The 26,982-nt window shown below is 40.7% G+C and overlaps 1 protein-coding gene across 3 annotated transcripts in view; it reads left to right on the top strand.

Moving 5' to 3' along the window:
• LOC131107854 (VPS10 domain-containing receptor SorCS1-like) overlaps positions 1–26,982 on the top strand; it is a 98,420-nt gene continuing 71,438 nt past the window's right edge. For all 3 annotated transcript variants that reach the window (XM_058058268.2, XM_058058267.2, XM_058058266.2), the window contains exon 1: positions 1–64. The gene's annotated coding sequence lies outside the window, so the exon portion shown is untranslated. The remainder of the gene's footprint in view (positions 65–26,982) is intronic.

The following is a 26,982-nucleotide window of genomic DNA, read 5'->3' as shown; positions in this document are numbered from 1 at the left end:
CAGGTTTCACGCCAGGTTCCGCCCAAAATGGCCGACTGAGGAGGAGAAGTTGACATCTACAACGGTAAGTCCATGCATTTTATATGTCTTCAAGTAAATATGAACTCATTCAATTCTAGTCTGCATCTTTCAAATGACAAGTCCTTTAGTGGCAGCCATTTTGGATATTTTAACTCATCTTTATAACTCATCTCTATTGTATTAGATGACTATAGAAACATGGAACCTACCGAAAGAAGGATTAGACTCCTGTCTTTTCTGTTGTCAGCAGTAGAACACAGGCAAGTTTCAGGAAAATATCAGTTCCCGACTAACTTTCACTTTGACACAAATGTTTTTCTTTTTCTCAAACATGTAAACAACTATACACCAACAAAAAATTCAACTATTTATTTACAAATATAACAAAATATAACTGGGATTGAACTCGGCTCTCCTAGCTGTGAGGCCTGCACGCTAACCACTTGACCGTTGTGCAGCCTAATGTTTTTTCAAAGACATTCAAATAATAATAATAGTAATGCCACATGTTGGCATTCACTCTGAATGGGATTGGTATTATTATTGTATTTTCTTTTTATTAGTATTATTATTGTTTCTTGGGGCCACACGGTGGACGAGTGGTTAGCATCTTGGCTACAGAATCAGGAGATCAGGAAGATCTGGGTTTGAATCTCCGCTTGGGCGTGTCTGTTTCAAGCTGTTCTTTGGACTTGAGCGACTTGAATTTCAATGAATAACTATATATTTGGGGCTGCACGGTGGGGGAGTGGTTAGTGCGCAGACCTCACAGTTTGGAGACCAGGGTTCAATTCCACCCTCGGCCATCTCTGTGTGGAGTTTGCATGCATTCCAAAAACATGCTAGGTTAATTGGCGACTCCAAATTGTACATAGGTATGAATGTGAGTGTGAATGGTTGTTTGTCTATATGTGCCCTGTGATTGGCTGGCCCCGCCTCTCGCCTGAAGACAGCTGGGATAGGCTCCAGCACCCCCTTGTGAGGATAAGCGGTAGAAAATGAATGAATGATTGACCTATATATTGTTTAGTGTATTATTATTATTATTTTTTGGGATGCATGGTGGCCCCAAATAAGAATAACAACATATCATGTCACATGTTGCCATCCAAAGGGATTGAAAGCCCATCATCACTGCACCATGGCACGGTTTTAAACAACATACGGACAGATTTGGGACAAAGTTCACACAACCATCACGTGATTTGTGTAAAATAATTACCACTGCAGGAGCCATTTTATGCACTTGGCGCACAAAAATGGTATTGAAATAACCAACCCGGGGGGGCCGGGTGGGGGTTACCAGACGAACTAACTGAAGCAGCTTTCACTGGCGTTTTATAGTCCACATGTGGTAGTCGTTGACCCCCCCCAGGGGCCAAACAGCGAGGGGTCCCCCATCTAACTGCAGTCAGAGCAGATTGCATGCTATCATCCTACCAGCAAATTGGACTCATTCTGATACGAGTCGGCGCATTTTTTTTTTTTTCTTTTTTCTTTTCTTTGCCTCGCCTGCAGGAGCTCCGCCGGCGGAGAGAGGAGTTGCAGGGATTTATAATTAAATCCAGTCTGACTTGTGTACAGCTCTTTTGCCGCCGCAACTGCGGAGATGAAAGCCGAAAGCGAGTGTCACGTGGCGTAGCGTGCGGGACCGTTAGCGTTGAATGATGTCGGGGGGGGGGGGGTGCAGAGTTCAGACTTCAACCCTAACTTTGGCCGCCGATGACGGCTCAGATTCCCCGCACACACACTCGGGCTTGTGCTTCTGCGTGGCGTTTACACTCTCCTCTCCGGAACATGAAAGGAGAGGGCGCTTTATTTTGAAGGGATGATTAAACCAAGTGAAACCGTTCAATTGAACCTCTTGGCGGTTTTAAACAGCCTCGTGCTGAAAGCTGACAGAGCATCCCAGATGTAGCTGGTGATTTTTCCTCACAAAGTCAAATGTAGCTGGTAGACGCAAATGTGATATTTTAACTTGTTCCCATATAGAGCAGTTTTATCGGAATCAGACATCGTATCATCGCTTAGAAGAGCAGTCACTTATGTTTTCACCCTTATCAAGTATGTGGAACACCTTGAATCACGGCAGACGAAACCTAAGTTCCAGCGCTGTGTGCACTCGCTAGTGCCCCGCCTCTCCCCACAGGGGCAAAGACACTGACGTATCTCATAAAACCAAGTTATTTTTCCACGATTTAGCCTATCATCCACACGAGCTGGCAGATATTCGGCACAAAATTTTTTTTTTTCCCAAAACCTCCAACCAAAGTATGGATTTGGACGCAAATACCAGACCTGTGTTTACATCAGAAACAACATGGCGGCCTTTGGAGCTGCGTTGGTGGTAGCGATTGTTCAAGCGCTTTTTGCTTGTTGAAGAGCAGAAGCGAAGAAGCACGTTGAGGTCAGTCATTTTCCATCAAATAACCATTCCAGGTCCGATGGCGGTTTTGGGTCAGATCGGGACGCACCGGCAGCTGATGGTAGAACTTTGAGATGATAGTCGGAATATATCAAGGCCGGAAAAATTATTTCCTTTGTTTTTATTTATGGCATGGCTGCACGGTGGTCGAGCGGTTAGCGCGCAGGCCTCACAGCTAGGAGACCTGAGTTCAATTCCACCCTCTGTGTGGAGTTTACATGTTTTCTCCATGCATGCGTACTCCGGTTTCCTCCCACATTCCAAAAACATGCTAGGTTAATTAGCGACTCCAAATTGTCCATAGGTATGAATGTGAGTGTGGATGGTTGTTTGTCTATATGTGCCCTGCGATTGGCTGGCCACCAGTCCAGGGTGTACCCCGCCTCTCGCTCCGAAGACAGCTGGGATAGGCTCCAGCACCCCCGTTGTTTTGTGACTATTCAAAAATAAATGATATGTAGTACTCAGTAATGTTAGCATTAGGCATTCCTAATGCTAATGTGTAAGTTTTCATGTAATGCGAGTGTAAAGCTGACTATAGGGGTGTTAGTGTTGGTCCAGAGGGCTCTAATAGTGGTAAAAACCATATTGTAGATAACTTTTCTATGCTTTCTATGCTATACTCCGGTTTCCTCCCACATTCCAAAAACATGCTAGGTTAATTAGCGACTCCAAATTGTCCATAGGTATGAATGTGAGTGTGAATGGTTGTTTGTCTATATGTGCCCTGTGATTGGCTGGCCACCAGTCCAGGGTGTACCCCGCCTCTCGCTCCGAAGACAGCTGGGATAGGCTCCAGCACCCCCGTAGTTTTGTGATTATTCAAAAATAAATGATATGTAGTACTCAGTAATGTTAGCAATGTGTAAGTTTTCATGTAATGCGAGTGTAAAGCTGACTATAGGGGTGTTAGTGCTTGTCTAGAGGGCTCTAATAATGGTAAAAACCATATTGTCGATAACTTTTCTATGCTATACTACGGTTTCCTCCCACATTCCAAAAACATGCTAGGTTAATTAGCGACTCCAAATTGTCCATAGGTATGACCCAAAGACAGCTGGGATAGGCTCCAGCGACCCTGGTGAGGATAAGCGATAGAAAATGAATAAATGAATGAATATTTCCGGCACGGCTAGTTGCATTATTGATTGCTAGGCCTATGCAGAGTGTCATTAGTGTACAACAGTGCTTCTCAATTATTTTCCGTCATGAACCCCCCCCCCACTTGAAACTGAAGAGTTCATTCAAGAGTCAAATTGCATGTTTGAGTTCCATACATTTCTACACGTTTGCAGGGTTGCACTTATATGAGAGCCCAGGGGGGGCCGCCCCACGAATAACGTGATCGGCCATGAAAGGACGTGGAAGCCCTACATACTGTTTAGGCTCGCCTTTCCATCAGCTCATGGTTTGATGCCTGTGTGCTCCATGTGTTTATTCGCCTTCGCCTTGGCGAGGGTGCGCACATTCTGAGTGAATATGAGCGATATTTGAGTTAAATTGGCTGCTTTTTCTTCATCATATTACGGGTTTCGGACTGTAATAAGCTGTATTACTTCAGCGTTAATGTGCGCATGCTTCCTTATGGCTTTGCTTTATTTCCACTGGAGAAAGGACAGATGTAAAGAAAAAACCCTCTATTGATCTTTACCCATAATTCACAGCAATAATGGTTGTATGCCGACGTTTCATGATCCCGTAGTTGGTGAAATATCACCGAAACCTCGGCGCTCTTTGGATGTCATAGTCATTATCGGAGATGAACATGGTTAAATGAAAGAATTCGGGTCATGACTTCTGGAGCTGAGCTGTGATTCATGTCGGCGCGCTGTCTTGGGATTTGAACTGTGGACCAACTTCAATCACATTAATGAATACATCATCCCCCTGCTGACGGAGATGTCCACACTAAATGTATTCCATTGTTGTAAGCATTGATTTTTGTTCTCCTGCAGACACATTCCCTTTTAATGAGGTGGATGTCTTGCTCCACTGAGAGAATTAGAACAAAAAAAAGAAAAAGACGGAGAGATAGAAATCACACATGCCGTCCAATTTTGCAGTAGTGCCCCAGCGGGACACGGCTAGGCTATAGATAAAGACGGATGGGCAGATAGCAGAGACGCAGTAAAAGTGTCGTGGAGGTGCCGTATTTGACTGTTTTTGGTGTTTGCCAGTCCTGCCAACATTACTGCCAACATGTATTTGACCCAGCATAGAAAACCTTTGTATGGCTTTCTAAATACGCCTTTTAACATTAGAGACTTGTAGCTGTGGTATAACACCCCTAGAGTCACTTTTACACTCCTATTAATCTTTGTTTACATCACACATATAATGCAGGCTACGGGATCGCACAAAATAAAAGAAAAAGTCGCAATTGCCAGGATTTTGGGCAGGAAGGTTAGAAATACGATTGAATTGAAGAAATATCTCACAACAAAAGTCATGTTCATTCATTCATTTTCGACCGCTTATCCTCACGAGGGTCGCCGGGCCGCTGGAGCCTATCCCAGCTGTTGATGTAACAGAGTTACTCCACTATATGACTTACAGTACCAGTGTTGGGCATGTTACTTTAAAAAAAGTAATTACTTATAGTTACTAGTTACTTCTCAAAAAAGTAACTGAGCTACTCCACCATATGACTTATGACCAGTGTTGTGCACTTTACCTTAAAGTAATTAGTTATAGTTACTAGTTACTACTCACAAAAGTAACTGAGTTACTAAGTGATTTACTCCACTATATGTCTTACAGTACCATTGTGGGGCACATTACTTTGAAAAAGTAATTTAGTTATAGTTACTTCTCAAAAAAAGTACTGAGTTACTCCACTATATGACTTACAGTACCAGTGTGGGACATGTTACTTTAAAAAAGTAATTACTTATAGTTACTAGTTACTTCTCAAAAAAGTAACTGAGCTACTCCACCATATGACTTATGACCAGTGTTGCGCACTTTACCTTAAAAAAGTAATTATAGTTACTAGTTACTACTCACAAAAGTAACAAAAGAGTTACTAAGTGATTTACTCCACTATATGACTTACAGTACCATTGGGGGGCACATTACTTTAAAAAAGTAATTAGTTATAGTTACTAGTTACTGCTCAAAAAAAAGTAACTGAGTTACTCCACTATATGACTTACAGTACCAGTATGGGGAGTGTTACTTTAAAAAAGTAATTTGTTAAAAAGTAATTTAGTGATAGTTACTTCTCAAAAAAAGTAACTGAGTTACTGAGTTACTCCACTATATGACTTACAGTACCAGTGTTGGGCACGTTACTTTAAAAAGTAATTAGTTATAGTTACTAGTTACTTCTCAAAAAAAAAAGTTACTCCACTATATGACTTACAGTACCAGTGTGGGGCACGTTACTTAAAAAAAGTAATTAGAGTTACTAGTTACTTCTCAAAAAAAGTAACTGAGTTAGTCCACTATATGACTTACAGTACCAATGTGGGGTGCGTTACCTTAAAAAAGTAATTAGTTATAGTTACTAGTTACTTCTCGAAAGAAGTTACTGAGTTACTCCACTATATGACTAACAGTACCAATGTGGGGTGCGTTACCTTAAAAAAGTAATTAGTTATAGTTACTAGTTACTTCTCGAAAGAAGTTACTGAGTTACTCCACTACGTATATGACTTACAGTACCGGTGTTGGGCATGTTACTTTAAAAGAGTAATTAGTAAGTTACTAGTTACTTCTCAAAAAAAGTAACTGAGTTACCCCACTACAAAAGTAACTAGTTACCAGTAAAAGTAACTATTACTATTAAGTAACTAATACTATTTGGACGTGCTCTAAACACCCGCCCACTCGGGTTCTCTGATTGGCTGAAGACGCAATTTTACTAAAACCTGAGCCAATCATTGCTTATATGGTTATGCAACTCAGCAACGGTATTTTTAGGCGGCTTCAGTAACGGGATGTCGAAAATGGTAACGGCGTTATGCTGACAGTAAAAGTAATTAGTTAGATTACCTGTAATTTAAAAAAGTAACGGCGTTATTCCCATCACTGTACAGTACAATACAGTAATATTAAGAAGTGGCACAGGAAGACATGATTTTATTAAGGCATAGCGAAGCTGCACTGTTGTTTCTACCGCTAAATCACCCCCCCCCCCTCCACCCCCGCCCGTGGTTTTGCAATTTGACGTTGAATGGGCATGGAGTGCGCCTCATTAAAGGGCTGTTACTTCTCCATCATGACACCAGCGTGTGTGACGGCGGTGGTTACTGATGCTTAATGGCTTCATCACGGCGGCGTCGTGGCGGTGGCCCGACTATTAATACGACATGAATCCATTTTCGTCTGCATCGCAAGGCCTTTTGAGCTCACAACCATCAGAAAACTGGCGAGTGATTGACTGACGTGGCGGCGTTACGCTGAGAGACGGCACCGTCTTCAAAAGCAGTCGGCCTGCTTTGAACGTGACACCGACTTTGTTTGTGTCTCTTCTTTATTATTTATTTGTATTTTTTTATTTATTTTATTTTGCACCCCCGCCCCTCACAAAAAGATCTGCTGGAGATCATTGTAGAACAAGTCAGACATGGGTTCTTTTTGTTGTTTAAGCACGCCCATGTGAACATCATATTTTATTTATAACGTCTGAAAAGTGTGCCAAAGAGAAGGCTGCGCAACAAAAAAGAAAAGAAAACGGGATGCCGCTCATAAAAGTTTCACCCGCTCTTCAAAACCCGGCGCTCAGCCGTGACGTCTGTAATTATTTCTCTTCGCATTAAAAGTTTGAAAACATCCACTTTATGCTGTATTTTAAAAGAGGAGGAACTTTTGGAATAGATTTTTCATAGGCTTTAAAAAAAGAACCACATTTGTTCTCGGGCTTCTCAAAGCTGCTGCACCTCTGCAATGACGATCCGGCGTAGCCTACAATTAGAATAATTTCATCTTACGCTTCTCCACGTTCGTAGCGTGATGGACGGTTAAAAAAAACTTGTCATAATATCGAAGAGATCAAAAGGAAAAAGTTATGTGAATAAAGTCGTAATAGTACAAGAAAAAGTTGTACAATTATTAGAATGGGGTATGTTATATAAAACAAAGGAAGAATAATTTATTGAACAAAGTTATCAGAATAAAGTTTATTAGTCAGAAATTTCGAGAATTTTTTTTTTTTGTGATGCGGTTTGCATGAAAGCTGCTCTATTGATTACGAGAAAAAAAATCTAATCTAGCAAGAATAAGTTATTTTTTACAAAAAGTCGTAATGAAACAGGGGAGCCTCAGGTTGTGCAGGGGCGTCAAACGGCATCTGGCTATGTGGAGACATGGCATGGGGCATCCCTTGTGACTGGCTTTTTTTTTAATGCGGTTTGCATGAAAGCTGCTCTATTGAATACAAGGAAAAAAAATTAATCTAGCGAAAATAAGTTATTTTCCGAAACAGTGGAGCTTCAGGTTGTGCAGGGGCGTCAAACGGCATCTGGCTATGTGGAGCTGGTGCAGTGGAAATCCCTCGTGACTGGCTTTTTTTTTCATGCGGTTTGCATGAAAGCTGCTCTATTGAGTACAAGAAAAAATTTTAATCTAGCGAGAAAAAGTTATTTTGCAAAACAGTGGAGCTTCAGGTTGTGCAGGGGTGTCAAACGGCAGCTGGCTATGTGGAGACGTGGCACGGGGCATCCCTCGTGACTGGCCTTTTTCTTTTGTTTATTTTTTTATGTGGTTTGCATGAAGTTATTTTCAGAAAAAAAGTTGTAATGAAACAGTGGAGCTTCAGGTTGTGCAGGGGCGTCAAACGGCATCTGGCTATGTGGAGACGTGGCATGGGGCATCCCTTGTGATTGGCTTTTTTTAAAATGCGGTTTGCATGAAAGCTGCTCTATTGAGTACAAGAAAAAAAAATTAATCTAGCGAAAATAAGTTATTTTCTGAAACAGTGGAGCTTCAGGTTGTGCAGGGGCGTCAAACGGCATCTGGCTATGTGGAGACGTGGCATGGGGCATCCCTCGTGACTGGCCTTTTTTTGGTTTATTTTTTTTAATGCGGTTTGCATGAAAGTTGCTCTATTGATTACGAGAAAAAAATGTAATCTAGCGAGGAAAAGTTATTTTCCGAAACAGTGGAGCTTCAGGTTGTACAGGGGCGTCAAACGGCATCTGGCTATGTGGCTTTTTTTTTTGATGCAGTTTGCATGAAAGCTGCTCTGTTGATTACGAGAAAAATTCTAATCTAGCGAGAATAAGTGATTTTCCGAAAAAAGTTGTAATGAAACAGTGGAGCTTCGGGTCGTGCAGGGGCGTCAAACGGCATCTGGCTATGTGGAGACGTGGCAGGGGTCATCCTTTGTGACTGGCTTTTTTGTTTATTTTTTTAATGCGGTTTGCATGAAAACTGCTCTATTGATTACGAGAAAAAATTCTAATCTAGCGAGAACATGTTATTTTCTGAAAAAAGTTGTAATGAAACAGTGGAGCTTCAGGTCGTGCAGGGGCGTCAAACGGAATCTGGCTAATGTGGAGACAGTGACACCGGCATCAAGCATGCCCCATAACAAGAATGGCGCAGCTACTCATCACCCGCTCCTTTGAGCTATGGTCTTTTTTTTGTTATCTTCTTGAAAGTGTCGGCAAAGGCGCGATAACGCCCAATGCTGATGCTTCCATAAATATCCTATTGACGTCACATTGAAGTGGCAGTAATTGGAGCTTAAATAAATTCATATCCAATAGCCTCGGCAGCCATCTCACACCTCTGACAACACAACATCCAGGAGTGCCAGCCTTTGTGCCGAGGCCTTTTCACGGAGGCGAATCTCCGAAGAGCATCGCTGACAGACGAGAGCGGGATGTCGACGTTTCACGCCGTTGTTCTCGTCTTTGTTTCTTTTCTCTCTCTCTCTCTCTGAGAATTGTCAGCTTCTTCCCAATTAGCAGACTTGTGAAGGTGTCGGGAAATCGGGGGAATACAATTTACATCATGAAAGCTCATCAGAAGTCACTGCTTGCACTTGATTGTATTCTATAGCGAGCATATGATGATGTTCAGGCATGGTGATCTAATCCTGATGCGTGCTAGCTGCATTAACACCTCCTCTGCACTTGCATCTGCTTGCCTGAGCCTTTACACCTGCCTCTTGAAAGCGGCATCGCTCAGGGAGGAAAACTATTTCACGACAGGCCCATAAACACAACCGCAATGGCAGACCTTCACCCAGGCTCAACTGGTACGCTTGCATGGAATGGACATGGAGAGCTGGCATGAGGAAGAAAGAAGCTAACACTGGTGGTCCTCGGGAAACGACCATCGATGGTCGGGATGGAAATTTTTTTTGAAGTCCTTTTCGTAGTCGGAATTTTTCGAATAATTACGTTTTCGTACGTCGAGGTTTTACGGTAATATAATTATCCACCATGGTCACCATGATAATTATTTATTTATTATAAATTGAAGAAAAATGAATGGAAGCTTTTGGTACGCTATTCCTGAGCAACACACCGCTATGTCACGCCGTGATGTAACATCGCTGAGGATTCTGGGAGATAACCAATGGGACGGCACAACAAACAAAGCCTTCCCGGGATGCTACAAAATGAATTCTGGGAGCATTTTTCATGAAATGGGACGGAAATTTTTTTGAAGTCCTTTTTGTAGTCGGAATTTTTCGAATAATGAAATTTTCGTAAGTCGAGGTTTTACTGTAATATAATTATCCACCATTGTCACCATGATAATTATATTACAGTAAAACCTCGACTTACGAAAACTTCATTATTCAAAAAAATTTCCGTCCCATTTCATGAAAAATGCTCCCAGAATTCATTTTGTGGCATCCCGTGAAGGCTTTGTTTGTTGTGCCGCCCCATTGGTTATCTCCCAGAATCCTCAGCGATGTCATAGCGTACCAAAAGCTTCCATACATTTTTCTTTAATTTTTGTGCTGTGAATTTGGAGAGGAAATAACCATGGGTCCTAAAAAAAAAAAGTGAAGCCGATTGGGGGAAAAAAACGATAAAAGTTAAGTTACGTCGACTTCGGTCATCTGTCAAAACAGTTCTGCTCCTCCGCCATCAAGCTCGCGTCAAAGATATTTCCTTTAATTTGTGCTTCAGTTCATTAAAACAATCTGTTTTAATGAATTTAGTTATGAACCATATAAGGAAGTCGCCCCTCTGTGATGTCACAAAGGAACAGTTTAGCCACGCCTTTTCAAACAGAGCGTTGTTTTCCTTCTCATAACATCACAAGTTCAAAAACATCTTTTTTTTTCATATTCCTACTTTCTTTATTTCTTGTTAGATTACAACTTTTGGGGGGCTTTTATTCTTTCAAAATTTACTGATTTTTTTTTTTTTTTTTTTTTTTTTTTTTTGATTAGTTTTCTTGTGAAATGATATTGCCCTGGGCTGCAAATGACTTTGGACACCCCTGACTGAAGGGTTCATATAAGTATGAGTTCTGACATTAAAAAAATGGATTTTCTGAGAAATAAAGGGACCTGTTGAAATGAACAATCTTGGCTCCCACCTGAGTTCCTTTCATTTAAGCTGATGAGCAAACAGGCTGCTCCTTTGGTGCTGGGGGTGATGGGGGTGCTGTTGGTGTTGCTAAGGGTACTGGGGGTGCTGGGGGTGCTAAGGGTACTGGTAGTGATGGGGGTGCTGTTGGTGGTGATGGGGGTGCTGTTGGTGGTGATGGTGGTGCTAAGGGTACTGGGGGTGCTGTTGGTGGTGATGGTGGTACTGGGGGTACTGGTGATGATTGGGGTGCTGTTGGTGGTGATGGTGGTGCTGGGGGTGCTAAGGGTACTGGTAGTGATGGGGGTGCTGTTGGTGGTGATGGGGGTGCTAAGGGTACTGGGGGTGCTGTTGGTGGTGATGGTGGTACTGGGGGTACTGGTGATGATTGGGGTGCTGTTGGTGGTGATGGTGGTGCTAAGGGTACTGGGGGTGCTGTTGGTGGTGATGGTGGTACTGGGGGTACTGGTGATGATTGGGGTGCTGTTGGTGGTGATGGTGGTGCTCAGGGTACTGGGGGTGCTGTTGGTGGTGATGGTGGTACTGGGGGTACTGGTGATGATTGGGGTGCTGTTGGTGGTGCTGGGGGTACTGGTGGTGATGGGGGTGCTGGTGGATCTGGCGGTGCTGGGGGTACTGGTGGGGGTGCTGGTGGTGACGGTGGTGCTGGTGGTTCTGGGGGTGGTGACGGGGGTGCTGTTGGTGGTGGTGATGGGGGTGCTGGTGGTGGTGATGGTGGTACTGGGGGTACTGGTGATGATTGGGGTGCTGTTGGTGGTGCTGGGGGTACTGGTGGTGACGGGGGTGCTGTTGGTGGTGCTGGTGATGGGGGTGCTGGTGGTGTGTTCTTTCTGACGGGTGGCTCACCGAATATTGAAAGCAAAAAGAAAAAGTGGTAATACCACTGTTGTCTCAAGGCAAATGGACTAAATGAAAAGGATATTATTTTGTCCACGAGAGAGGCTTCTTTTCCAGCTGCAGACAAAACTGGCATTGAGCAAATGAAAGAGCTGATTTCTAATGGGGGGGGGGCTTAATGCTAAATGATGGACCTCCACGGATGCGGTTTGTATGAAAGCTGCCCTATTGATTAATTAGGCCTTTTGATGCGCATGAAAGCCTACTTGTATTATTCTGATAGCAACCAGTCAATAAACAGCCGTCTTTGCTGTTAGCCTCAGCTTTTTAAGTCCTTTTCTCTCTTTCTCTCTTTCTCTTCGCCGTGGCCTCGGCGATGAGGTGGCCGCTTCCAACGCGTCCGTCAGGGGAACGTACACTGACATGTTCTCATTAGAGACCTGCCCTCTGTCTCCGGGCCAGCCCGTTCATTTGTAGCATTTGCTCCTTCCTCTTGTACGCCCCCCCCCGCCGCCCCCCCTATGACGGTCGGCTGCATCATGCTGATGTCTTTCTTGGCGTTGTGGGTGGCCACGCCGTGTTGCAGTCAAAATATGCGTGGTGAATGAAGGCTGCTGCAGCGCGTGCCAGCTCTTTATGTAATTGCCATCGAGTGAAAAAAGGAGCTGGGCTGTTGAGAGAAGAAGGAATCAAACCACGGTAGCTCTCTCGCGCCGCTTTTGATTTAGGTCGGTTCCAATGTCATGTCGGTTTACGACGGTACAAACGGTAAATGTCGGGTACTTACGTATCTACAGTATACACACGTGTTACCGTATGATACAAAAAGGAATCATTCACTACCAAAGACATCGTGATGCGAGAGGCACAACGAGGCAATGACGCAACTCTGGACTACTTCATGGCGTAGTATTTGTAATGGAATACTTATTTTTAAAAACTATTTTTGTGTAGTGGATGTTAGCATAGTTGTTTAGATATTTCAGCTGCCAGAAAAGCAAAAAAAAAAAAAAATTATGTCAAAGTGTCACAAAAAGCTGCTTTTTTAGTTGGGAGCTGATATTTCCCTGAAACTTACCTATGTTCTACTGCTGATTACTGAAAAACAGGAAAATATGATGAAAGACAGGAGTCTAGTCTTTCTTTTGGTAAGTTCCATGTCCATATAAATGTAGGAAATAATAGTTTCGGTGCTTTCAAGATCAGTTCAAATGGTCCAAAATGGCGGATACTGAAAAATGAGTTCATATTTATATTATAAAATAAAGAAACAAATTCTATAATAGTGTAAATATGATTATATAAAATAATCATTCATTCATTTTCTACCACTTATCCTCACGAGGGTGGCGGGGGGTGCTGGAGCCTATCCCGGCTGTCTTCGGGCGAGAGGCGGGGCCAGCCAATCACAGGCACATATAGTCAAACAACCATTCACACTCACAATTATACTTATGGACAATTTGGAGTCGCCAAATGTGGGAGAAAACCCACTCATGCACGGGGAGAACATGCAAACTCCACACAGAGATGGCCGAGGGTGGAATTGAACCCGGGTTTCCTACCTGTGAGGTCTGTGCACTAACCACTCAACCGCCATGCAGCCCTTGGCCATTATTTTATTCATAAATAATAAACAGTTACAAATCCCAGTCTTTGCATGTTTGTTGCGAGCGGCGACCTCTCCCACTTTGTTCCATAGCCCTTGAACGCACCACATAACGACCTCATATTTGGTCCCAAATGCTGATACATCAGCAGATCAAGGTTGACCAATAGTTGGCATGCCGTCTCCTGTATTTCCAAACAGGAGAGCGGTGCAGGATGAAGTTCTCCTTTTGCCTTAAGTCAGCTTGGATAGGCTCCAGCCCCCCCCCCAACACAGGATAAGCAATGAATGAATGGGGTGAACAGGACCCCTTGTGTGTATGTTAAACACGACTCGGCTCGTTTTATTCATCCCCAGCTTCCCTCCTTGACACCATGCATGCATGATCAACCCGGAGATTTGGTCTCAGGAAACTTCCTGTTTACTCGTGTGCGCTTTTACATCCGCGTGTGTGCGTCAGGTCACCCTGAATCTGCCAGAGTCGAGATTGCGCCGAGTGATGAGTGGCGCTCTCGCTGACTCTGCATACTCGCAACAATGCACGCAGGTCTCTCCGGCTAATGAGCTCGGGATATAGACGGCTCGCACACGGAGCCTATGGTTTCTATCAGGCGCCGCAGAGCTTTCTATACCGGCTGGCAGCCAACCAGGGAACCTGATGGAAAATGCAAATCATCATTGAGCGCCGGGTCCAGTGTGTTTGTGTCACCGGGATGAGAGCGACACATCCCCGGGGACACGGCGATGTGGAGATGCCGAGGTTGTTTTTTTTGCCGCTTCTGAACAGTCACAGATTTACAAGTAAAGGAACAATCAGTGACTGCTTGAGGGTACAAAACCTCACCCAATGTGGGCTAGCGACCATGCTCATGCTGGGGTTATTTCTTTGTGGTGCTGCTTTGGTAGAGTAGAGCTTCAAAGTGCAAAAAAGAAAACAAAACACATTCAGAGTAAGCCATTTATTTGAAAATAAGCATTAAAGTGAAATGGCTGATCAAAGGTTTCTGACCATAGCTATTTTTTTATTGATTAAATTTTTTTTTAATTGATTTTATTTTTTACAAAAAAAATCTCAGACAAATTTCATATAATAACTTGTTTTATAATAAATAAAACAAATTTCAAATTTTACGGTGCCACCCTAAAATGTTCTTAAGCCCTCTAAATAAATTATTTTTAATTGATTTAAAAATTTTTTTTTAATTGAGTTTATTTTATTTTTTACAAAAAAAATCTCTGACAAATTTCATACAACAAATAATATTTTATAATAAATATAATAACTTATGTTTTATAAAGTTTTTTAATAAATAAAACAAATTTCATATTTTAGGTTGGACCTCAGTCCTCCTAAAATGTTCTTAAGCCCCCCTAAATAATTTGATATTTTTTATATCTGACAAATCTGACATTTTAAGGGGGCTTCAACCCCCCTAAAATGTTTTTAAGACCGCCGAAATAATTTGATATTTTTTATTGATTTGTTGTAGTTTTTTTTTTTACAAAAAAATCTTCATATAAAAATTTTCATATAATAGGGCAAAAGCAGGCTAATAAGTAAGCCAATAAGGAGGCTAATACTAGCCTGCTAGTAGTAGTAATAATCAGAAGAAAAATAATGGTGATAGTAGTAATAATAGGCTAATTAATAATATAATAATGATTATTATATCATTGATCACTGTCCACTGGACAGAATGATTGCAGAGCTTGAACTTCCTGCGTCCTATGTGGGCCACAACTGGGTGGACTTTAGACCATTCTCATGCTGTTTTTTGTGCTTTGGAGTTGGGGTTGGACGTGTTGAACCATCCCAGTTCAGGGGACCAGTTCATAGATTTGTAGACAAATGTCCTGAAATAAAGACTCTCAAGTAAGGTCTACAAGATACAAGCAATGATCAGACCTTGGCTGGAGAGAACGATCAGCCCACCAGCCCAAGGTCTAGCGAGGTCCAAAGGATCTCTAAAGTGGAAGTGAGTTGCTCTTTCTCGTAAAGAAACAATGGAAACGTTATTGGTGTATTAGTTTTTATCTGGAGCTCAACGTTTTCATGGTTTTCAAGCGGATGATACATCTGGAAGTAGTAACAATCAACATGGAGTGAGGACTGAGAAGGACGTTTCCACTGAAATAACACCACCTCAAAATCAGATGCTTTCGTATCTCTGACGTTTAAGCTGCACTTGCAGTACGTGGAACGGAAGGCTGCGGTTATCACCTACCATCATCAGGCAGCATGTGCCGCTGATGTCTAAATATAACTCTAATAATGAGTCAGGAGCGCTCGGATTCGCTAACCCCGAGGATATACGTAGCTTCACGTTGCTTTGCATTTGGAGACAATGGAAAGCAACCACACCTTGTTTTTTTTTTTTTTTTTTTTTTTTTTGAGCGGGCGCTTATGTAATGTCCTCCCAAGTTGAGTCGATGACGAAATTTCTGCACAACAGGCAGTTTGGAATGCAAATGTGCTCTCATGCTAGCGATGGTAGCCTGGTAGCAATGTCATAAAATATTCATTGGCACAGGAACCCTATTCTTTAGCGGCGGTGGTTGTGCCTGTGATGGAGAGCTACAAAGATAGACTCCCTTAGCCTACAGTGCTCGTCTGCCACGTTGCGTACCTGTCAGTGGAGAAAAAAAAAAAAAACAAAAAAAAAACCTTGCGAGCTGGCATCACATTTCAAACGCACAACCTTACTGTTCCCCGTTGATGTCTCTCTGGCAGCACTAAATATATGAGATGCCCTCTAGTATCTTACAAGATTTCTGTTTTGATCTGCGTGAAGTTGTGATATAAGCTTTGGTTAATAATTGATGTCTGGAAGGATGTCTCTCCAACGCCTTCGTACGACTCAAAAGTGACATTCTTGAAAATAAGAGGAGTCCACTGCAGGATGAGCGAGCGCGCTTTGTGAATTCCTGATGCGCTGTGTAGGAGTTCCAACCCCCCCCCCCCCACTACACTAACCCCCCCTCGGCGCTCTCTTGTTATTGTGGGGGAAAAGTTCTGTGTTTTTTAAGTTTGCACGCTTGGCCTTTCCGCCGGTGGAGGCAAAGGCTGCGCTGACCTCATTAGCGCTCGCCGCCTCGCACCTGCAAGCCCGCGATCGGGAACTTTCTTCCAGGCGGCTGCGTTACCTAAATGACCTTCTCTTATTCACGCCCTGCCTGATTAAGCCAAAAGTCCACACCGGGGGGGCCGAGGGGGTGGGCTACACCTGCTTTGCATGGGCAAACATTAAGATGAACAATATCAGTGTTGGCATTTTTTAACATATTATTATGGCTATATAATATTTATTTAACAAATGATGGGGAATTTATTGTATGATATTAACAACAACAATAATAATACAAATTATTATTAGGGATAGTACCGACTGGAACCGATAATTATCAGCCCAATATCAGCATAAAAATCGTCCGATATCGGTATCTGAATTTTTCCCAATGAAAAGCGATATTAAAAAAATGATGTAAATTGACATTTGGACAATATTGGTTTTTGCCAAAAAAGCCAATATTAATAATAATAATAATAATTATAATTATTATTTTTGTTTGATTATTATAATTATTAATTATTTAAGAATAAATACTTAAAAATAACAATAATTATTTGAGAATTTATTATTTTAATTTCATTTAAAATGCATTTGAATAAAAAAAATTAATTAAAAACATTTACAAATTTTTATTAATTCAGAAATACTACAGTACTACTAAAACTACTAATAATGATAATGATTCAACTATTAAAAATTTTATTTTTAATGTTTATTTCTGAAATACTACAAATACTACTAATGATAATAAAATAAGAATAGCAATTATTTCATTGTCATTATCATTTACATTACATTTTTTATAATTTTTTTATTTAATTTTAATAAAATTGTCAAAATTTTTTCATTTAAAAAGTTTAAATTAATTAATTCCAAAATAGTATGACTTTGATTACTATTATTACAACTACTACGACTACTTATACTACCACATGGTCATTGGTAAACAAGTATATTCCACAACAGCAGCAACACAACCAATGTTGTCATGGCGATATGGAGCAAACTGCTCAGCCGGCATTAATACCACTGAAGACTTCATTGATTTTCGCACTTTTATTGTGCATACAGTACAACATACAGTGCCTTCAAAGGCAGCAGCTGTACCATTACACCATCAATCTTTGTTTCAATGTTCTTTTTGCTCTACTTTTGGCTGTTCTGTCCTTTTGCATCATGTCAACCATCTCCTCTCTAACCACGTCTAGAAAACTCCTCTGTGACAGCCCCCATCTCCAGCATCCTCCTCCCAGTATCACCACCATCCCCCCCTCCTCACACGGTCTCAGCATCTCAGGCTGTCCTCCTCGACCTTGCCTCCCAGACGCCTAACGTCACTTTTGCATCATTTTTAGTACATTTGATTTCATTTTCCCTTCACATCTGAGCTCCACCCTCAGGATTCATATTTCCTTCAAAAGTGCAGCGTCACAACTTTAAAAATGTATTTCATGGGCTAATGAGTGGCTAACTTATCCGGCAAGATCTGAACTGACGGCGTATACACCCCCCGATCAAACTTGGAACACCGGTTGAAAAATTAACGTTTTGCACTGTTGACATTAATATAAGTAGAGCTTCAAAGTGCAAAAAGAAGACAAAACATATTCAGAGTAAGTCATTTATTGGAAAATAAGAACAAGAATAAGAATAAGACCCCCTAAATAATTTATAGATAAAAAAAAATATATTGATTTAAAAAAAAAAAAATCTCTGACAAATTTCATATCATAAATTGTTTTATAATAAATATAATAAATTATGTTTTATAATAAATAAAACAAATTTCATATTTTAGGGGGGGCCTCAGTCCCCCAAAATGTTCTTAAGCCCACTTAAATAATTTGATATTTTTTATCTGTGACAAATTTCTGACATTTTAGGGGGGCTTCAATCCCCCTAAAATGTTCTTAGGCCCCCCTAAATAATTTGATATTTTTTTTAATTGATTTTTAAAAATTTCTTATTGATTTTTTTTTTTTAACAAAAAAATCTGACAAATTTTATATAATACAAACATTTAATAAACATTTAATGGTGGCCTAAAACTATTGAGTATCTCTGCTAAATCTGTCCAAAAGTGGGAAAGTTATATCCCGTTTTTTTTCTGGATTTTTGGGATATTTTTTTATGCCCACTACATTCATTAATACCCTGGACATCTCCAGGGGGCTTTGGGCGAGAGGCGGGGTACACCCTGGACAGGTGGCCAGCCAATCACAAGGCACATATAGACAAACAACCATTCACACTCACATTCATACCTATGGACAATTTGGAGTGGCTAATTAACCTAGCATGTTTTTGGAATGTGGGAGGAAACCGGAGTACCCGGAGAAAACCCACGCATGCACGGGGGAGATGGCCGAGGTTGGGACTGAACTCGGGTCTCCTAGCTGTGAGGTCTATGTGCTAACCACTCGACCGCCGTGCAGCCTGACAGCCTATATCACTTCAAATAAATTGCTAACTCCAATTAGTTTTTAGTCTCTGTCCCATTTCTTCTTTTGAAGCTCCACTTAGAACCTCCTTAAGATCCACCGCTGCAAAATGTCAGTTCATGCACTTTTTCAACTGGTCTTAACATTTTGGTCAGGAGTGTATTCATAAAACATTTGTGAACACAGGTTAGCTAAGTAGCTTGTTTCCGTTTTTTTTTTTTTTTTAAACATTTACACTCACTCCTGATTCCATATTCTGGGGCGCGAGTCAAAGATTTGCTGTATCAAATGGATTCCGCCTGCAGCAGCATTTCACCGGCTTGCAAGGACTTAACCTGCCGCCTGTATCGCATTTCACAGCGGCTGGATAGTACCACCGAACTCATTACTTCCCGCTAGTCTGTTTCTGCTCTAATTGAAGTGGACGTCTCTCTCGTCTATTATTAAACCGAGCTTAGCCATTGCTAATTCAACACTCTTGGACTTTACACACCAATTTTCATTCTATTTGCTTTGAGGGGACAGTGGATGATCAGATAGAGACCTTCTAAATGGTCAAGGCTTCAACGTTTGTCACTTGAATCAATGAGGGGATGCTGAGAATGTTAAGAGCCAAATTGAGATAAGCGGGATCCGAATAGAAAAACTACTTCAGCATAGAAGAGAGTACAAGGGACAATACTAGATCAGTGATTCCAAACTGGTGGCTCGAGACCCAAATGTGGGTAAAAAAACTTTTATTATTGGTGTTTTTATATCTTCTGTACAGCGACCTTGGGTGTCCTGAAAGGCGCTTTGAAATAAAATGTATTATTATTATTAATATTATTTTGTTCGGCCCTTCCAGCACACAGCTGCAGATATCCGCTGGAGTAAAGTGCGCCATAAAGACGCACGTCTGCAGCTAACGCTGGGTTACAAATAGTCCCTTTAAAGAGACGATATTTCAGGCGTTTGAGTTAAGAAAAAATGAGTGTCGCCACTGTGCCATTGAGCAGTGATGGTGGGTACCGCAACCAAACCGGTTGAGAACCACTGCTATAAAACACGGGTGTCAAACCGAAGGCCCAGGGGCCAGATTCAGATTAATTCATTCATTTTCTACCACTTATCCTCACCAGGGTCGCAGGGGGGTGCTGGAGCCTATCCCAGCTGTCTTCGGGCACAGGGCACATATAGACAAACAACCATTCACACTCACATTCATACCTATGGACAATTTGGAGTCGTTAATTAACCCAAGTTGAAATATTAAAGAAGTTGCCATAAATTTGTAATATAATGATAAACCAACTAAATCTGGAATTATTGTAGCTTTGGGAATGTTAAATATTAAATAAATATTATGGGAACAAAGTCCAAATATTACTAGAAGAACATGTAGTATGAAGATTCATTCATTTTCTAAAGCGTATCCTCATAAGGGTCACGGGGGGTTGCTGGAGCCTATCCCAGCTGTCTTCGGGCGAGAGGCCGGGGTACTCCCTGGACTGTTGGCCAGCCAATCACAGGGCACATATAGACAAACAACCATTCACACTCACATTCATACCTATGGACAATTTGGAGTCGCTAATTAAACCTAGCATGTTTTTGGAATGTGGGAGGAAACCGGAGTACCCGGAGAAAACCCACGCATGCACGGGGAGAACATGCAAACTCCACACAGAGATACCTGAGGGTGGGATTGAACTCGGGTCTCCTAGCTGTGAGGTCTGCGCGCCAACCACTTGAACACCGTGCAGTTCGATTGATTCAGATTCAGTTTAAATAAAATAATGGCCCATATTTCTAAAATTGATATCCATTGACATAAAATTGATGAACGAGATTTACATACCGCGTATACTGACGAAGGTCGGGGGGGGGTGCTGGAGCCTATCCCAGCTGTCTTCGTGCGAGAGGCGGGGTACACCCTGGAGCGGTCGTCATCCAATCACATACATCCCTAGGTATTGTATATAAAAGTGTATTTCCATCTGTGATTAAATGTGATTAATTCCGAGTTAACTACGATGAAAATGATTAATCACGATTAAATATTTAAATCGACAAACAGCTTGACTGAGCACCCTCTCATAATGGAGCCTTTTCTAAGGTCGCGGCTGAGTGCTAAACTTGTCATGCACAACAATCCCGTGGTGGCACAGAAGCGGGGAAGTTGAATTCCAGCAACCTCGACTTAACTTATTGAGAGTTGTTTTGGCAAACGTGAATGATGGACTCGTGACGGAAAAGCGTCGACGGGAGGTAAACAAAGCAAAAGAAAAGGCAACCTGGCTGAGGCGATGACTAATGCACCACGGCCGCATTTGCTCCGCGTCCTTTTGTCGTATACGGATGCTGCCGCTGCGCCAGGCGTCGGCGCCGTCGGCAGACGTGCGGCAAGGGGCGACACATTGCACGCCGCATGACTAATGTCCAAAGTGTTTCTTTTGCTCCCTTTATGGAGCACGCAGGAGTAATCAGGACTTCCTTTTTTTCCCTCTGCACCGTATCTTATTTAATTAACGAAAACAGAACAATCGGCCGACATGAAGCGCTCCCCTCCGCGTGATGTTTTTCCACACCGTCTGCTCACAAGTTTCCATCAGAGTGGGAGCAGCACGCGGTTTGTATTCAGCGTGTGTGACAGGCGGCAAAGCAGCAATCTCGTCTTTGGAGAGAGAGAGAAGAGAGAGACAATGATTCCACAGCTGCCATGTTGTGCACACCAATGTGCTGCAGGCATCAGCGCCGAAATCCGTCACCTTGTGATGGCCGTTCTAAAATATGAGAAGAATTAAGACCCCAAAAAGACCCTGCTGTGAATATATGACTTTTAATTCACCATCCAAAAGTCCACTTGTCCTTCTTCACCCTCCCAAGTCAGACTCGACTCTAAATCATCACCCGAGGTTCCACCCGCTTGATTACGTATTTAATCATTTGCAACCGGTCTGATGCCGTAATGACAACATTTGCATTCTCGATATAAGACTCATAACTCTGCATTATTATGAAGATGTCACCCCATCCCTGAGGAAATGCACTCAAGTGTCATTATGTAATATTGTCAAGGAAAATGGCTGACAGATGAAGATGGCACATTGTCTTTAGAGAATTTACAGCGTTTGAACTTATGTCCCGCCTTTGAAACACTTCTATGCTAGGACTACGTTAAAAAGCCATAGCATTTCAGTATGTGGAATCAAACTATGGAATGGATTGAGTAAGGAAATCAAACAATGTGCAACGACGAGCCAATTCAAGAAATGTTCAAGAGTCTTGAACCAGTCATGATATGTATATATATATCACTATATTGACACTTACTATGGTACCCATTATGGCATTGGATGCTCATATCACCTCGTACTTCGGTCCATGACAAAAAAAATTGAATTAAAAATAAATAAAATTATAAAATAAAACATAAAAATAAATAAATAATAATAAATATCTATAATATACAATTATATACTATATATATAATAAACAAATAATAAAATACATGAAAAAACTTAAAAAAAACTTAAACTATATTAGGAAAGCAGGAAGTGAACAAATGTAACAGTTGTATATATCACTATATTGACACTTACTATGGTACCCATTATGTCATTGGATGCTCATATCACCTCGTACTTCGGTCCATGACAAAAAAAAATTGAATTAAAAATAAATAAAATTATAAAATAAAACATAAAAATAAATAAATAATAATAAATATATATCATATAAAATTATATACTATATAAATAATAAATAAATAATAAAATACATGAAAAAACTAAAAAAAAACTTAAACTATATTAGGAAAGCAGGAAGTGAACAAATGTAACAGTTATATATATCACTATATTGATACTTACTATGGTACCCATTATGTCATTGGATGCTCATATCACCTCGTACTTCGGTACGTGACAAAAACATAAAGTTAAATAAAATTAAAAAATAAAAAATACTTAAACTATATTAGGAAAGCAGGAAGTGAACAAATGTAACAGTTACTGATTGTAAAAGTACCAGATGGAGGGGTAGGATTTTATAAGCTTTGCTTCTTCCTACTCCTTTCGGACATGTGGAACTGGGAACTGATTATGGGATGCATTCAATTGTAATCTGATGCATGTTCAAATAAAACCATTACCATTACAATTGCAAAATAAGGAATATTCCACTTTAACGCCTCTTATTTTTTAATTTTCTTCTTGCTTTGTTGGGCTCTGTTTTCAGCCTCCTTTACTTTCTTGATTTTGCGTATACCTGCATCGACTTTGGTTTCTCTTGATTCAGTTCAGCTGGTGGCGTCCTCGGCATTGATTGTGTTTGTCTGGACGTCTGCTTTGTTTTTTTTTTTCCTTCCACTTAGCAGCTGCACGTTTCCTATTTGCTGCTCCGCTGTGTTGGAAAATAAAATATTCTTAGCTGTGCTGGTCATTGCCATCAAAACAAACATTGCCTCGTTGCGACAGAATTACTATTTTATCTACTTCATGACATTTAAATGTGTAATTAAAACAGAAAAAGTATTAGACAACAGTATTTTATTTCAAATATTTAAATATAAAACGAGACATATATCAAAAGAATTGTGACCATGTTAACTAACTAACGTAATAAAGTTTAAAAATTCAATTTAAAGCAAAATCACACTCACATTCATACCTATGGACAAGTTTGAAATCGGAAAACCCATGCAAACAAAAATTTTTAAAATTAATTCAAAGTTCTTTTAACAAAAGAAAAACTAAGTATAAAAAAATACAGTCTTCTCAATCATTAATAACAGCTCCAAACATCAATGATTCTTCAGAACGTAGGAAGCACTTCCTGCTTCGGGCTTCCCAGCATGCCTTGCCGCACTTGTTTTGTTATTATAAGTTTCCAAAGTTAAAGTACGTGTATGGCGTTAACGTAGTTGTTTATGTTTATTATTCCTCTGTAGCTGTGTTGACTTACCTGTCATATTTCTATTTGTACCGTGATTGTGGTTTAGTGTTGTGTCCCCTGCTCATTTCACTGTGTGACAAGCTCCCTGCCAGCTCGGTGTTGACTATCGCATGCCCAATTAGCTTCTTCCTGTTAAGCAAGCTCAAGTATCCTGGCTGTCTCTTGTGGGACATAGGTTTACCACTACAGTATACACACACTGGAGATACGGTATATATATATATATACGTATACAGTATAAAATGCCCATTAACACGAAACAAGCCCATTATACCCATTGTGTCATTGTATGGTCATATCACCTTGTACTTTGGTACGTGACATTAAAATAAATAAATAAATATTATAAAATAAAAAAAACAAAAAAAAAATATATATATTTTTTTATTTTATAAAAGGAGTAGAAAGAAGCAAAGCTTATTAAATCCTACCCCTCCATCTGGTACTTTTACAATCAGTAACTGTTACATTTGTTCACTTCCTGCTTTCTAATATAATAAAAAAATGTTTTTTGTTTTTTAAATTTTATGTATTATATTAGAAAATAAATGAACATAAAATAAATAAATAAATACATTTTAATACATCAATACATAAAATGAATACATTTTTGTTTTTTATTTTATAATATTTATTTATTTATTTTATGTTCATTTATTTTCTAATATAATACATAAAATAAAATAAAAACAAAAAACATTTTTTTTATTATATTAGAAAGCAGGAAGTGAACAAATGTAACAGTTACTGATTGTAAAAGTACCAGATGGAGGGGTAGGATTTAATAAGCTTTGCTTCTTCCTACCCCTTTCGGACATGTGGAACTGTGAACTGATTATGTGATGCATTCAATTGTAATCTGATGCATGTTCAAATGAAATAAAACCATTACCATTACCGTTACAAGCCAGGAGTTTGAGACCCCTGTTTTAACTATTTCACAACAGTCCAAAAAAAAAAAAAATCTCCACTTTGGCGAATCCCCACTTTATCCAAGAGTGGCTAAACAAACGTGACAGCACGTGCACAACCATCCGTGTCTAAGTTAAAGCGACAGGACAGATGAAAAGCCATCATGGCCGTTGCAGACGTATCCCCGCTGAGTAAAGCTACACGTAGAAAGTCATTATTTCCTGCACGCCATCATCTCCATCCTAATGGCCGGGCTCCGCCTGCGCTCGGCATTAAGAGTCGAGACTCAAGCTTTTTAGCTTGTGTTCTCGGTGATTGAAATTCCGAGTCAGCCATCAATCTGCGTTATAGACTGGTTTCCCCTTGTCTGGCGCGGGCTAACTGAAACAGATTGAGACAGCTCCCGCTCACTGCATGGCTAATGGCTGCCAATGAAAGGCATCTCTGTGCAGTTGACCCCCCCGCCCCCCCACCCCAACCAACCCCAACCCCCCCCACTGCCAATGAGGATCGGGAATCATCGACACAACTCGATATAGTCGAGTCTCTTCGGCATCGGTCACCAGTCAACAGCATCCTCTATTGACTTAACGTTGCCCAGAAATGGAATCTAATCAGCGGATACAAACAGACCACACGTCTCCTAATGCTGAACAATTACCCGCCTGGAATTCAGCCCATGGTGGAGAAATATAGCCGTATATGCTCCGATGGGTATATTGTTTGGCTGGAATGGTTTCCCAATTATCCCACCAGAGGTGCAGACACCCCCGTGTTTACGCAGCAGTGGTTTAACAAGCTTACCCAATAAATGCTGCTCACCGCTCGCTAGTTTATGCCGAGGTGTTCAACGGGGTCGATGCTTTTCTCACGCACGTTTTGACCTTAGAATAGGGGTCGGCAACCTTTACGATGAAAAAAGCCATTTTACCCCCCTTGACCACTAAAAAAACCTGCAAAGTATATGTTTAAAACAACGTTGGAGGGAATTTGGGGGTATCAAAGTAGTTCAGATAAGAAAAAACTCTTGCTAGTATTGGTAATGGTAATGGTTTAATTTCATTTGAACATGCATCAGATTACAATTGAATGCATCACATAATCAGTTCCCAGTTCCACATGTCCGAAAGGAGTAGGAAGAAGAAAAGCTTATTAAATCCTACCCCTCCATCTGGTACTTTTACAATCACTAACTGTTACATTTGTTCACTTCCTGCTTTCCATAATACACTTTAAGTTTTTTTTTTTAAATAATGTAACTTGTACCGAAGTACGAGGTGACATGAGCATCCAATGCCATAATGGGTACCATAGTAAGTGTCAATATAGTGATATATATAGCACATCATGATTGGTTCCTCATGCTCATCCAATCAGAACTCAGTCAGGATGCATTCACGGTCTCAGACAAAATTGGATTTTTTAAAACTCATTACAAAGACATGCATTTTCCCCACTCGGGTGTTAAAAATATATTCAAGCATTGCAAAGGGAGCCGCAACAAAGAGGCTGAAGAGCCACATGTGGCTCTGGAGCCGCGGGTTGCTGACCCCTGTTATGTTAGAATATGCATTTTGACCCTAGAATGTTCTTGTACGGCTGTGGTTTTACTCTCATGTGCTTTCGCTGTGTGGAAGGATGTGACTGGTCGGCTTGCCGTACATTATTTCCTGTCTGTATATGACTAGCTCACATTGGATCGGATAAACATTTGCAATAAAAATATATGTTGTCATGCATTGATTAGTTCCAGCTGCAATCAGGAGGGTTGGAAATCTCTTAGTGATAAATGATTCCATACGCATCTCGATTGGGGATGTCCGATATTGGCTTTTTGCAGAATACCGATATGCCGATATTGTCCAACTCAATTTCCGATACCGATGCCGGTATTCATTCATTCATTTTCTATGGAGCGTACTATTATTGGAACATATAGTCCCAATATTACAAGAAGAACATGTAGTATGAAGATTCATTCATTCATTCATTTTCTATGGAGCGTACTATTATTGGAACATATAGTCCCAATATTACAAGAAGAACATGTAGTATGAAGATTCATTCATTCATTCATTTTCTATGGAGCGTACTATTATTGGAACATATAGTCCAAATATTACAAGAAGAACATGTAGTATGAAGATTCATTCATTCATTCATTTTCTATGGAACGTACTATTATTGGAACATATAGTCCAAATATTAC

This window comes from Doryrhamphus excisus, linkage group LG20 (genome assembly GCF_037039965.1).
Source record: "Doryrhamphus excisus strain RoL-2023G ecotype Guam linkage group LG20, RoL_Dexc_Guam_v1.1, whole genome shotgun sequence".
Lineage (NCBI taxonomy): Eukaryota > Metazoa > Chordata > Actinopteri > Syngnathiformes > Syngnathidae > Doryrhamphus > Doryrhamphus excisus.
Note: the sequence above shows the minus strand (reverse complement) of the source record. Positions and strands in the feature narration are given on the sequence as shown.